The sequence below is a fragment of the Mobula hypostoma genome, chromosome 28 (genome assembly GCF_963921235.1).
Source record: "Mobula hypostoma chromosome 28, sMobHyp1.1, whole genome shotgun sequence".
In the NCBI taxonomy this organism is placed as follows: Eukaryota; Metazoa; Chordata; class Chondrichthyes; order Myliobatiformes; family Myliobatidae; genus Mobula; species Mobula hypostoma.
The window spans coordinates 19,202,632-19,215,731 of record NC_086124.1 but is presented as its reverse complement, the minus strand read 5'-3'; the positions used below and the strand labels follow the sequence as shown (position 1 = coordinate 19,215,731).

Sequence of the window (13,100 nt, the reverse complement as noted above, 5' to 3'; positions counted from 1 at the left end):
AATTAAAATGGTAGGCCACCAGGAATTTCTGCATCTTGCAGAGCTGTTCATGGATATGTAGGAATATGGGCCAAAGAGTAAGTAGACATAGACGAGTTGAATCTCAACCCATTTTTTTTTTCAGTACTGCGCAACTCTTTGAATCAGTGACTATTAGATGGTCTGGCTATCTGTAAAATGAAGGAAAAAAAACACAGTAGGTAAAGTGGCATCTGTGAAAAGCTAAGAACAATTAATTTAATCTTTAAAGACTTCTTTCTGAATCTGGGGTCCAATTGTAAACCAGAATAGAACTCTGGCGAGGAAGAAGGTGAATGGGCAGGTGTAGTACATTCTTGTAAATCGTTTCTGCGCCATCTCTACTCATAATCCTTAGTATAGTTTACCGACCAGAACAGCGTAAAAATAAGTGTAAGCGGAAGAATTAGAGGTAGTTGCTGCCCAGAGGACTCACCGGAATCCTGCGCTGCTCCCTAAGCTTCCGGTGGAGCTCTCCTGAGCTATTGACTTCCAGAGCACTCTCTCCCATTAGAGAGTCGTCTCCAGTTATAACCAGCAGCAATTTCCTCACATTGCAACATCCTAACATTTCTCCTACCAGTACACAGTTGCACGTTCTGCTGCCTGTGCGCTGCTACATGGACGTCCTGTACCTTCTGTATCGAAAGGGGTAGAGATAACAAGGTTAGATACAGTGCGTGACGTACCCGAGCCCTTTCTCAGTCTAATGCCGATTGTGAAATCTGTCGTCCGCAAAGCAAATACACCGAGAGATTTCTTCTATGGAATAAGTTTCATCAGAGCGCATTTTGATCTGACAGTGATTCCTCCTGCTGCCTCAAATTTCTAGCGTTCAGAGTTCGATTCCAAACTCCGGCGCCACCCGCTTAGAAGTTGTGTGGTTTTCCGCAAAAAGGAGCAATAGGTATTCAATGGGCCATAAGACATAGAAGCAGGATTAGACCATTCGGCTCTGCTCCACTATTCAATCATGACGGGCTTAATATCTCTCGCAACTCCTTTCTCCTGTCTTCTCCCCGTAACCTTTGACGCCCTTACTAATCAAGAACCTATTAATCTCTGCTTCAAATATACTCAACGCCTTAACCTCCAAAACCGTCTATGGCAATGGATTCCATAGATTCATCACCAGCTGGTAAAAGAAATTTCTCATCATCTCTGTTCTGAAGGAACGTGTTTCCATTCTAAGGCTGTGCCCTCTGGTACTGGACTCCACCACTGTAGGAAATATCTTCACGTCGACTCTATCTAGGCCATTCAGTATTCCATAGGTTGCAATGACATCACTCTCACCCTCTCATTCTTTTAAGCTCCAGCAAGTATAGGCCCAGAGCCATCAAAAGCTTTCCATAAGTTAATCCTTTGATTGTCTGAATCATTCTTCTGAACCCTCTCCAGACTCTCTACAATGCCAGCTCGTTCTTCCTTAGATAAATGGCTCCAAATTACTCACAATACTCCAAGTACTGTCTCACCAATACCTCGGCATTGATGGTCGAACAGCAGCTGTAAGGGGGAAAGAAGTTGTCGACTTTTCTTATAAAGCCCCTGCATAAGGATTCCTTGCTCCCTCACCCAGCCTATAAATGCGGTTCGACGCGCTAAGTTCCTCCACTAGATTGTTTCTTGCTCCAAATTTCAACATCTGAAGCCTCTTGCTTCTCAACCCGCGATAGATTGCTTAACACAGTTCCCCCTTTCGGTTAAATTCGTCTTACTCACAGTAATTACCTACCTAAGTCCATCACCCCTAAAGGGACAGAGGCCATCGGCAGTAGTTCGTCAGAATCCTCTGTCCTGGGCCAAACATTCACGTTGCCTCCAGGAGTAGCCCGCTTCTAGGCGAAGGTCCTTCATCGCCCGGGGAGGCCCTGTTAGCGTTTACCTAGCACTGAGTTTTTACTTGATGGATTTGTTAGCCCCATGCCCAACCCTCCTCCTTTCGAATCCAATCTTGGGACCGTCCATGGCGGAGTTGATTAAATTCATCAAGAGTGATTAAAAGAAGATGGCGGCGCGACGCAGCGCACGCGGCCTTTCCGAATGAATATCGATATGTGTAATTAGGGGTGCCGTGCACATTCTGGATTTGATGGGGACAGCCGTGAGAAGCGCAGAGGAATATCTGGAGTAACTTCTGAAATGCCTGTTTCGCTGCCGCTGTTACTGTGCGATCGAGAATCACCGGGGACGAAGGCCCCAAATCCTCGGCTTTGCGTATCGCCTGTTGCCGGGGCCAGGGTCGGGGTCGAAACGCTCGGCAGAGATGGTGCTCGGTGCTCGGTGTCGAATAGGTAGTCGGAGGCTCGGAGTTTTTCGGACGGACTCGGAGTCGGACTGTGGTTGGATGCTTCCAGGATGAGTTTTACCGTCTGCGTGAGATGATGGGACTTCCGAGAGACTCTGAGACTTTTACTGTGCCATGGTCTGTTCTTATCAAATTACGGTATTGCTTTGCACTGTTGTAACCATATGTTATAATTATGTGGTCTTTGTTAGTTTTTAGGTCGGTTTGTCATGTGTTTTCGTGATATCATTCTGGAAAAATATTTTTATCATTTCTTAATGCATGCATTACTAAATGACAATAAAAGGGGACTGCGTGTCAAATCATAAATTTATAGAATATTATCGGAGAGGTTTATTAATTTATGAATGACAGATGTCATGTTCTTGAGTCAGAACATTCGATTAATTTTTTCAGTAACCTTAAAGCGTGTTAACGAGTACTACAGTTGACATTCATGTCGGTAGCGGCTGCTGAGGGTGGATAATCACATTCAACAGTCATGTTTTTGTTTTATCTATACACCAGCTCCTTACTTTAATAACATTGTCACACCGCGGAGATAAAGACGTCCTTTAAATATATTCCATCCTACAGTCTGTATAACAAGGGCCCCATAGCGCCATACTATAATAATCTCAAACAAAAATTATCTTGAATTTTTGGTCATTGTTTTCAGCATCTGTAGTCCCATAGTGTCCCCCAGGGTGTTCGTGTTTCCTCTCATATCCCAAAATTTGCAAATCGGGGACGAATTGGCCGTAGTAAGCTTTGTTCGAAGCTTGGAGATATGGATCGACACGAAATACTCTAACTTCTACAGGTGCACTGTCGAAAGCATGCTGTCTGGATGCATCGGGACAGGGTGTGGCAATTTCAACGCACGGGAACGCAACAGGCTGTAAAGGTAGTGGACGCAGCCCGGACAACCAAAGCCCTTGTACGGAAGAGCCTACAAAATGTAGTGGGTACAGCCCAGTCCATCATGGGCAAAGCCCTCCCCACCATTGAGCAGATCTACACTGGACATTATCACAGGACATTATCGATCATCAAAGACCACCAATATTAAGGCGATGCTCTCTTCTCGCTGATGCCATCGGGAAGAAGGATAAGGAGCTTTAGGAACCAGACCAACAGGTTCAGGAGCAGTTATTACCCCTCAACTATCAGAATCTTTAACCGGTGGTGATAACTTCACTCAAATCACTCACTCCATCATTGAACTGGACATACTTTCAAGGACTCTTCATCTCAGGATCTCCAAAATTATGGTTTGCTTTTTGATGATTGATATGCTTTCAGAGAGTTGTGAACTTAGTCAACTCCTCCACCCTGAGTGCGCTCCATCGAGAGCACGCGCCTCCATAGTATCCAGGACATCTTCAAGAAGCGATGGGTCTAAAACGCTGCTTCCATCATTAAGGACTCTCACCAGCCAGGTCATGTCCTGTTCTCTTTGCTACCATCAGGAAGGAGATGCAGAAGCGTGAAGGCACACATTCAACGATTCAGGGACAGTCTCCTCCCCAGTAGGGCTATATTGGCACCGGAAGAGTGGCGACCCCCAGCACAATTATTTGATTTGAGGCAAACAATGCATTTCTCTGTAGGTTTCTATATTTCGACATTGATGAGACAAATCAGGCGAATCTCGCTAATCTATTCTCCATTCTAAGAGCTATCCCTTCTGGCGAATCCCTTCTGCCCTCTCTTTAATACTGCGGACCTGCCCGAAACTTGAGGCCAGGACTGTACACAATATTTCAACTCCAAAGAACTTCAGTGACTGAGCCTCATGGATTTGATACACAATGAGATACGTAAACTAAAACTGTTTTGCACAAGTTACTACGTAGACTTTTCGAGGAAATTGGAAATGTATGTTGTATTGCTCTGGAATTACGGATTTAGATTCTGTGCACGTTTTGTTATGCAACTGCATGTAACTTCCCAGGCAAGTTGCACAACCAAATAACTGATTGCAAAGTATTCAGGACGAAGGCCTACATGAAAGAAAGTTGTTTAGAATATGTAGGATGCTGGAGGGGTAGTATCGGGGAACAAAGAAATGGCGGACGAACTGAATGAGTATTTTGCATCAGTTCTCACTGTGGAAGACACAAGCAGTAGGTTGGAATTTCCAGACCGTCAAGGTCAAAAGTGTGTGAACTTGTCATTTCTCGGGAGAAAGGTCTTGGGAAACTAAAAGGTCTGAATGTGGATAAGTCAACTGGATCAGATTGGACCAGGGTTCTGAAGGAGATGGCTGAAGAGATTGTGGAGGCATTAGTAGTGATCTTTCAAGAATTAGTAGATTCTGAGTTCATAGGAGGTTCATGAAAATGATTCTAGGATTGAATGGCTTATCACATGAAGAACGTGCGATGGTTCTGTCTGTGTTCACTAGCATTCAGAAGAATGCAGGGTAACCTAATTGAAACCTATCGAATGCTGAAAGGCCTTTCCGGAGTAGATGTGGAGAAAATGTTCCCTACACTGGGAGAGTCTAGAACCAGAGGACACAGCCTCATAATAGAGGGGCCTCTATTTAGAACGGAAGTGAGGAGGATTTCCTTCGGCCAGAGAGTGGTGAATCTGCGGAATTCGTTACTACAGACGGCCGTGGAGGTCAAGTCTTTACGTATATTTGAGATTGATCGATTCTTGACTGTCAGGGCAGGAAGGGATACAAGGAGAATGCAGGAGATTGGGACTAAGAGGGGAAATGGATAAACCATGATGAAATGCGGAGCAGAGTCGATGGGCCAAATAGCCTAATTCTGCCCCATACCCTACGGTGTTAAGTTACCACATAGAAGTTTTGAGGAAAGTGGCAATGTATTATTTTCGCTCTGGAAGCACCACGTGTTATTTTTGTTTTACACCTGCAGATAACTTCAAAGAGTTCAGAATCAGAATCAGAACCAGGTTTATTATCACCGGCATGTGCCATGAAATTCGTTAACTTAGCAACAGCAATTCAATGCAATGCATAGTCCAGCAGAGAAAGAGGGGGAAATGATAATAAATAAAATAAAACATAATAAATAAACAAGTAAATCAATTACATATATTGAATAGATTATTTAAAAATGTGCAAAACCTTACGTTAGCAATATTACTGTGTTGATGGGAAGAGCAGTATAAATCATTAGGAGAGTCATCTAAAGTCTGCTCGCATTGGGGTTATATATTCAATCCATTTATTTCCAGATTTTTTTTTTATTTTCTTTTGGAAAATAGAGAATTAACACAAGTAAAGGAAAAAATTTGGGAAAGGGATAAAAAATGATAAAATTAAGTAAATAACTACATAGGGATTGGATAATTATGTCTGGGGGAAGGAGCAAGCATGAACAAATTAGGATATAAACACCTACAATGGTTGTTACATAGGCTTACATACAACATTTTGGAACAGTAGAAATGGTCCAGAAGAGATATATGGAAACTATTATTACTATTTTTCTTAACAACTAATACCATTACTTAGCCTAATAGATTAGAATTACCACTGTACATAATTATCTATTTAAGTGTTTAAATTCCTTTTATATCATCTCAATGTGTACTTAAGAATGTAAAAATAATTATAGTTTTATACATATAAAAAAATGGAAAAGGTTATCCGTGTGAAAAAAGTACATGATACTTGTGAATTCATCCAAATAAAAATAAAATTAAAAAAAAAAGAAAAAAACCAGAAATACTGTATATTTAAAAAGTGAGGTAGTGTCCAAAGCTTCAATGTCCATTTAGGAATCGGATGGCAGAGAGGAAGAAGCTGTTCCCGAATCGCTGAGTGTGTGCCTTCAGGCTTCTGCTGCACATTCGAACAATTGATTCCAAAACACTCGACAGCATGACATACATAAAATAAAACTGTTTCACGCAAATTGCCACATATGTTTTGAGGAAATTAGAAATGTATGATCTTTGTGTTGCTCAGTGACTTAGATCGCCATGCTGATACAATGACAACCGTTCCTGGATCCTCTCGCTGTCGAAATGCCATCTCCCCTGCATCTGACCTTGATAGCAGGCAAGTCAGAGATAATACGTCAAAATAGATCTAGACTGACGCAAGTACTCTCCAAAAATGTAACACTCCTTCTTGAACATCCAGATTCTGAGAGTGCAAGAAGTACTGGGAGTTGTTCCACGACTTCAGAAGCCGGGAAATAGATGTCATGATGTTGCAATGTGAAGGAGTTGCGGCCGGCTGAAAGTGGAGCCGACAATGAGTGGCAGAACGCTGAAGGATTTGGACTATCAGCTTCACTGAGCAACGGCGAGGGCGTAAGTTTACGAACTGCTGTCTTATGTTGGCGGATTCCTTCGGTGCAGATCGCTTGCCAACGCCTCACCCCGAGTGGGGACCCGGCATGAACGCTTCTACTTTCCTGTCTTCTGTATCCTCCCTCCCTTCGTCTGGACAGAAGGTCAGATCGGAAAGACAAAAAGAGAGTGACAGAGGGGTTTAACGTATTTTATTTTTATTTATTTATACATACATACTGAGCAGAGCGCCCTTTCAGTTCAACCAGTCGCATCGCCCAGTAAGCCACCTATTTAACCCTAGACAGGTCACAGGATAATTTTACAATTACCAACTAACCGGTAACTGGCATGTCTTTGAATTGTGGGGAGAAATCAGAGCACCCGGAGAAAACTTACGCGGTTCACGAGGAGAACGTACAAAATCCCCACCGAAGGCGCGGGAATTGAACTCCAACTCAGGAACGCCCCGAGCTGTAAAAGCTTCGAGCTGTCTGCTGCACTGCCATGGCGCCCTTACAGGTGCAAATAGGACTAGTGTAGATCTTCGTTGCAGGGGAAATGGCCAAAGGGCTTGTTTCTGCGCTGCACAGTTCCATATTTCTCTGACTCAGGGCAGAGACATAGTTGTACACTGAGAAGCAAAGAGTGAAAATGAGGTTAATCAATCTCTCTCTCTCTCTCTCTCTCTCTTTCTCTCTCTCTCTCTCTCTCTTTCTCTCTCATACACACACGCATTCGCGCGCTCACACTACCGCTTTCTCACATACACATGCACACGTTCACTCCCTCTCTCACACACACACGCGTGCATTCTTTACTTCGCTCTTGCACCCACGTTGACCAGTTCCAACTCCCTCGATCACCTATTCTCTCGTCATCTCCCACTCTATCCTTTCTTCTCCTTGTATCGCTCGCCCTCACTCATGCTCGCACACACCAAATGTTCTCTCTATTAACTTATCCTGTCTGTCATTCGCTGTTTCTCACAGTCTCTCTCACCCGCACACAACGTACTCACTCACTGTATTTCTCGTACACTCAGTCTCCATTATGTGGCCGTTTCCTGCCACTTCCTCCTGTCGCGTCCGGATTCATCCCAACCTAAGCAACCCCGCCAGAATCATCTCAGCACGGACTGCACAATGTCTATTCCTCTGCCCCTCCAGGACCAAGAAAATCGCGCTGCAATACCGACGAAAAGAGGGGTTGAAAATGTGTGCCAGGAGAGACACCTAGACATTGGAGAATCGTCATCAGGTCAGGAGAAGAATAAGGAAATGGAAACGGGACAGAAGAGGGACGACCCAACCGGATCCAAACACAAGCAAGAAAGCAAAAACCGGACAGAGCATTACCAGTTCTGCGGACACGATTTGGCGATTACCCGGGACCTGACCAACGACATTGGTCTCTCTTCCTACATATGGGATGTCTATGTCCTGGATTTTTCCGGTTGTTTGACAGAGCGCGCCCAAATCCCGAGACCCTCTCTTCTACGGATAGACGGCGCAGTTAGTGCAACGCCAGCAAATCGCAAGCCGGTGTTCAATTCCTGCAGCTGTCTGTAAGGAGACATTCCAAAGTATTGCGCTTAAGCTTAGGGTTAGTGAGTTGTGGGTATGCTATGCTGTCGTCTGATGCGTTCCGACACTTGCAGGATGTTCTCCGTTAGACATTGAACTACAAATATGTTGATTGTTGACGCAAACGACGCATTTCATAGCAGTTGCAACTTTATAAAATTCTGGGTCGGCTACATTTGGAGTAAAGCGAACTGTTCGGAGGCTTCGGAGAAGGTGGGGCAGAGGTTTACTAAGATGCTCTCAGATTCAGTGGGCATGAGGCTGGATGCCTGATTTAGAGGGCATGTGCTATCACGTCAGGCTGGATAAACTTGGATTGTTTTCTCTGTCGCGCCGAAGGCTGAGGGAGTTCTGATATTACAAGATTATGAATATCTGTTTCCCAGGGTTGAAATGTCTAATATCAGGGGCCACGCAGCGAAGGTGATACGGTGTTAGGTTGATGGAGGATGTGAGGGGTATTTTGTTTACGCAGACAGTCGTGGATTCCTGGAATGCGCTGGCTGCTGTGGGGTGGTGGAGGCATATACATTAGAGGCTTTCGTTTCCATAGCACATGGATGTTAGGAAGATGGAGGGATAGGGACATGGTGTAAATAGGAGGGACTAATCTTTGGGTGTTTTTGATTAGCTTTGTAGCTGGTTCGGCACAAAATTGTGGGCCAAATGGCCTGTCCCTGTGCTGAACTGTTCTGTGCTCTATGTTCTACATTCTACAACAAAAACACCACATAGATTCCGGGGGTGGAGGGTATACCTTGACACTTTCTTCAAAGATACTATGTGGAACCATTCTATAAACAGCTTTATTTGGTGTGTTTCATGCTGCTGAGTGTTTCAAATGAGAGTATCTATTTCTGTTCTGCTTTAAGATGGCATTCCCTTTATCCGTGATTTTAACTCCTTCCAATAGGTTGAGCAACCTGTTATTTTTTGCTTGTCCATTTCAGCAGGTCAGGCAGCATCTATGGAAAGAAATGGGCAGTCGACGTTTCGGACCGAAACACGTCATCAGGATTGGAAGGAAGAGGGAAAGGAGCCAGAGGAAGGAAAAAAGGGAAGGGAAAGGAGTACAAGCTGGGATGTGATTGGTGAAGCCAGGAGGGTGGGGCAGGGTGGGTGAAGTCAGAAACTAGGAGGTGACGGTTGAAAAAGATAAAGAGCTGATAGGTGAAGAACGTGTACCATGGGAGAAAGAGAAAGAGGAACTCGGGGGAGGATCGACAGAGGAAGGTAAAAGGTGGGAATTATTACCGGAAATTAGAAAAATCATTGTTCATGCTATCAGGTTGGAAGCTACCTAGAGGGAATAGGAGGTGGCTAAAGAGATTGTGGAGGCGTTGGTAATGATCTTTCAAGAAGCAGTAGATTTTGGCATGGTTCCAGAGGACTGGAAAATTGAAAATGCTACTTCACTATTTAAGAACAGAGGGAGGCAGAGGAAATGAAGTTATAAGCTATTTATTCTGACAATGGTTGGGAAGATGTTGGACTCGATTGTTAAGGATGTGGTACATGGAGGCATGTGATACGATAGGCCGTAATCAGCATGGTTTCCTTATGGGAAAATATTGCCCGATAAATCTGTTGAAATTTTTTGAAGAGGGGTGGCACAGTAGCGTAGTGGTTAGTACAACACTTTACAGTGCAGGCGAGCCGGATTCAATTCCCGCCTCTACCTGTAAGGAGTTTGTATGTTCTCCTCCAGATGCTCTGATTTCCTCCCACAGCCCAAAGACATACCGGTTGACAGGTTAATTGGTCTTTCCAAATTGTCCCGTGATTATGCTGGGAATCAATGTGGAGGTTCCTGGGCGGCATGTTTCGAAGAACTGGAATAGTGTATTCCGCACTGTATCTTAACAAATTAAATAACTAAACAAATAAATAAATAAACGCAGGATAGACAAAGAAAAATCGCTGGATGTTGTGTACTTGGATTTTCACAAGGCCTTTGACAAGTTGTCGCACATGAGACTACATAACAAGATAACAGCCATGGTACTGTATTACAGGAAAGATACTCGCATGGATAGAGCATTGGCTGACTGGCAGAAAGCAAGGAGTGGGAAGAAAGGGAGCCTTTTCTGGTTAGCTGCCGGTGACTAGTACTGTTACACAGGGGTCTGCGTTGAGACAACATCTTACTACATTATATGTTAATAACTTGGATGACGCAATTGATGGTCTTTGGCCAAGTTTGTAGGCGATATGAAGATAGGTGGAGGAACAGATAACGTTGAAGAAGCAAAAGAGCAACAGGAGAACTTAGACAGATTAGGAGAATGAGCAAATAAGGAGCAGATGTAATACAGAGACGGAAAGTGCACCGTCATGCATTCCAGAAGAAGAAATAAAAGCGTAGAGTATTTTCTAAAAGAAGAGAAAATTCAAAAATCGGAGGTGCACAGGGACTCCCAAGTCGTGGTGCTACGGGTACGGATCTCACAGCCCACTTGGGTCGGAGGGGCACTGTACAGACGAGCACTGCACCAGTTGCCGCTATCTCCCACGTTTGCAGGCGAGTGCCCGGGTTGCAGCTTAGCTCTTTCCGGTCCACCCTTCCTATGTGTGGATTCTACAGGATTCTGTAAAGGTTCGGTTACAGGTTGAGTCGGTGGTGATGAAGGCAAATATATTTATTTAGATACAACACAGAGTAAGTCCTTTCGGCGCTTCGAGCCACGCTGTCCTGCAATCCCCGATGCACTGCGAGCCTAATCATGGGACAATTAACAATGACCAATTAACCTACCAACCGGTATGTCTTTAGACTGTGGGAGGAAGCTGGAGGACCCAGAACGTACAAACCTCTTACAGGCAGCGACGGGAATTGAACCCAGATTAACTGTGCTGTGAAGCGTTGTGCTGACCACTACACTACCGTGTGAAGACGTAATGTTGAGTCTTTATCAGGCAGTGGTGAGGCATCACTTGCAGGACTGTAAGCAGTGTTGGACCTATTATCTAAGAAAGGATGTGCTGGTATGCGATAGGGTTCAAAGGAGGTTCACCAAAATGATTCCAGGAATGAAAGGCGTGTCGTGCGAGGAGCGATTAGTGACTCTGGGGCTGTATTCACTGGAATTCAGAAGAATGCGAGGGATCTCATTGAACGCTGTCGAATTTTGAAAGACCCCGATAGAAATGATGTGGAAAGGATGTTTCCCATGGAGAGGAGACTAGCCCGAGAGGATACAGCTTCAGAATGGAGGGGCGTCCTTTTAGAAAGGAGTTGAAAAGGATTTTTTTTTTTGGCCAGAGAGTGGTGAATCTGTGGAAATCGTTGCTACAGGCGATTGTCGAAGCCGTTATTGGGTATACATACAAATATAGAAAAGAAAGAATACTTCCGGCACAATACAGACCCCTTCGGCCCACAAAGCTGTGCCGAACATGTCCTTGCCTTAGAAATTACCCAGGGTTACCCATAGCCCTCTATTTTTCTAAGCTCCATGTACCTAACCAGGAGTCTCTTAAAAGACCCTATCATATCCGCCTCCACCACCGTACCACTCTCTGCGTAAAAGACTTACCCCTGACATCTCCTCTGTACCTGCTTCCTGCTAGCCATTTCAGGACTGGGAAAAAGCCTCTGACTATCCATACGATCAATGCCTCTCATCATCTTATACACCTCTAACAGGTCACCTCTCATCCTCCGCCGCTCCATGAAGAAAAGGCCGAGTTCACTCAACCTATTATCATGAGGCATGCTCCCCAATCCAGGCAACATCTTTGTAAGTCTCCTCTGCACCCGTTCTATGGTTTCCACATCCTTCCTGTAGTGAGCCTACCAGAACTGAACACAGTACTCCGTGGGGTCTGACCAGGGTCCTATATATCTGCAACATTTCCTCTCGGCTCCTAAACTCAATCCCACGATTGATGAAGGGCAATGCACTGTATGCCTTCTTAACCACAGAGTCAACCTGCGCAGCAGCTTCGGGTGTCCTATGGACTCGGACCCCAAAATCCCTCTGATCCTCCACACTGCCAAGAGTCTTGCCATTAATACTATATTCTGTCATCATACTTGAACCAAAATGAACCACCTCATACTTATCTGGGTTGAACTACATCTGCCACTTCTCAGCCCAGTTTTGCATCCTATAAGAGTCTCTCTGTAACCTCTGACAGCCCTCCACACTACCCACAATACCCTCAGCCTTTCTGTCATCAGCAAATTTACTAACCCATCCCTCCACTTCTTCATCCAGGTCATTTATAAAAATCACGAAAAGTAAGGGACCCAAAACAGATCTCTGAGGCACTCCACTGGTCATCGACCTCTATGCAGAATAGGACCCGTCTACAACCACTCTTTGCCTTCTGTGGACAAGCCAGTTCTGGATCCACAAATCAATGCCCCCTTGGAACGTAACTTTCTCAATAAGCCTGGCATGGGGTACCTTATCAAATGCCTCGCTGAAATCCATATACACTGCATCTACTGCTCTACCTTCATCAATGTGTTTAGTCACATCCCCAAAAAATTCAAACAGGCTCGTAAGGCACGACCTGCCCTTGACAAAGCCATGCTGACTATACCTAATCATATTATACCTCTCCAAATGCTCATAAATCGTGCCTCTCAGGATCTTCTCCATCAACTTACCAACCAGTGATCTATAATTTCCTGGGCTATCTCTACTCCCTTTCTTGAATAAGGGAACAACATCCGCAAACCTTCAATCCTCCGGAACCTCTCCTGTCCCCATTGATGATGGTAAAATCATCGCCAGAAGCCCAGCAATCTCCTTCCTCGCCTCCCACAGTAGCCTAGGGTTCATCTCGTCCGGTCCCGGTGACTTAGTCAACTTGATGCTTTCCAAAAGTTCCAGCTCATCCTCTTTCTTAATATCTACATGATCAAGCTTTTCTGTCCACTGTAAGTCATCCCTACAATCACCAAGATCCTTTTC

At 44.6% G+C, this 13,100-nt stretch overlaps 1 pseudogene; it reads left to right on the top strand.

The window, feature by feature from the left end:
• Positions 1 to 7,734: 7,734 nt before the first annotated feature.
• Positions 7,735 to 13,100, top strand: part of LOC134338740 (uncharacterized) — a 36,866-nt pseudogene continuing 31,500 nt past the window's right edge.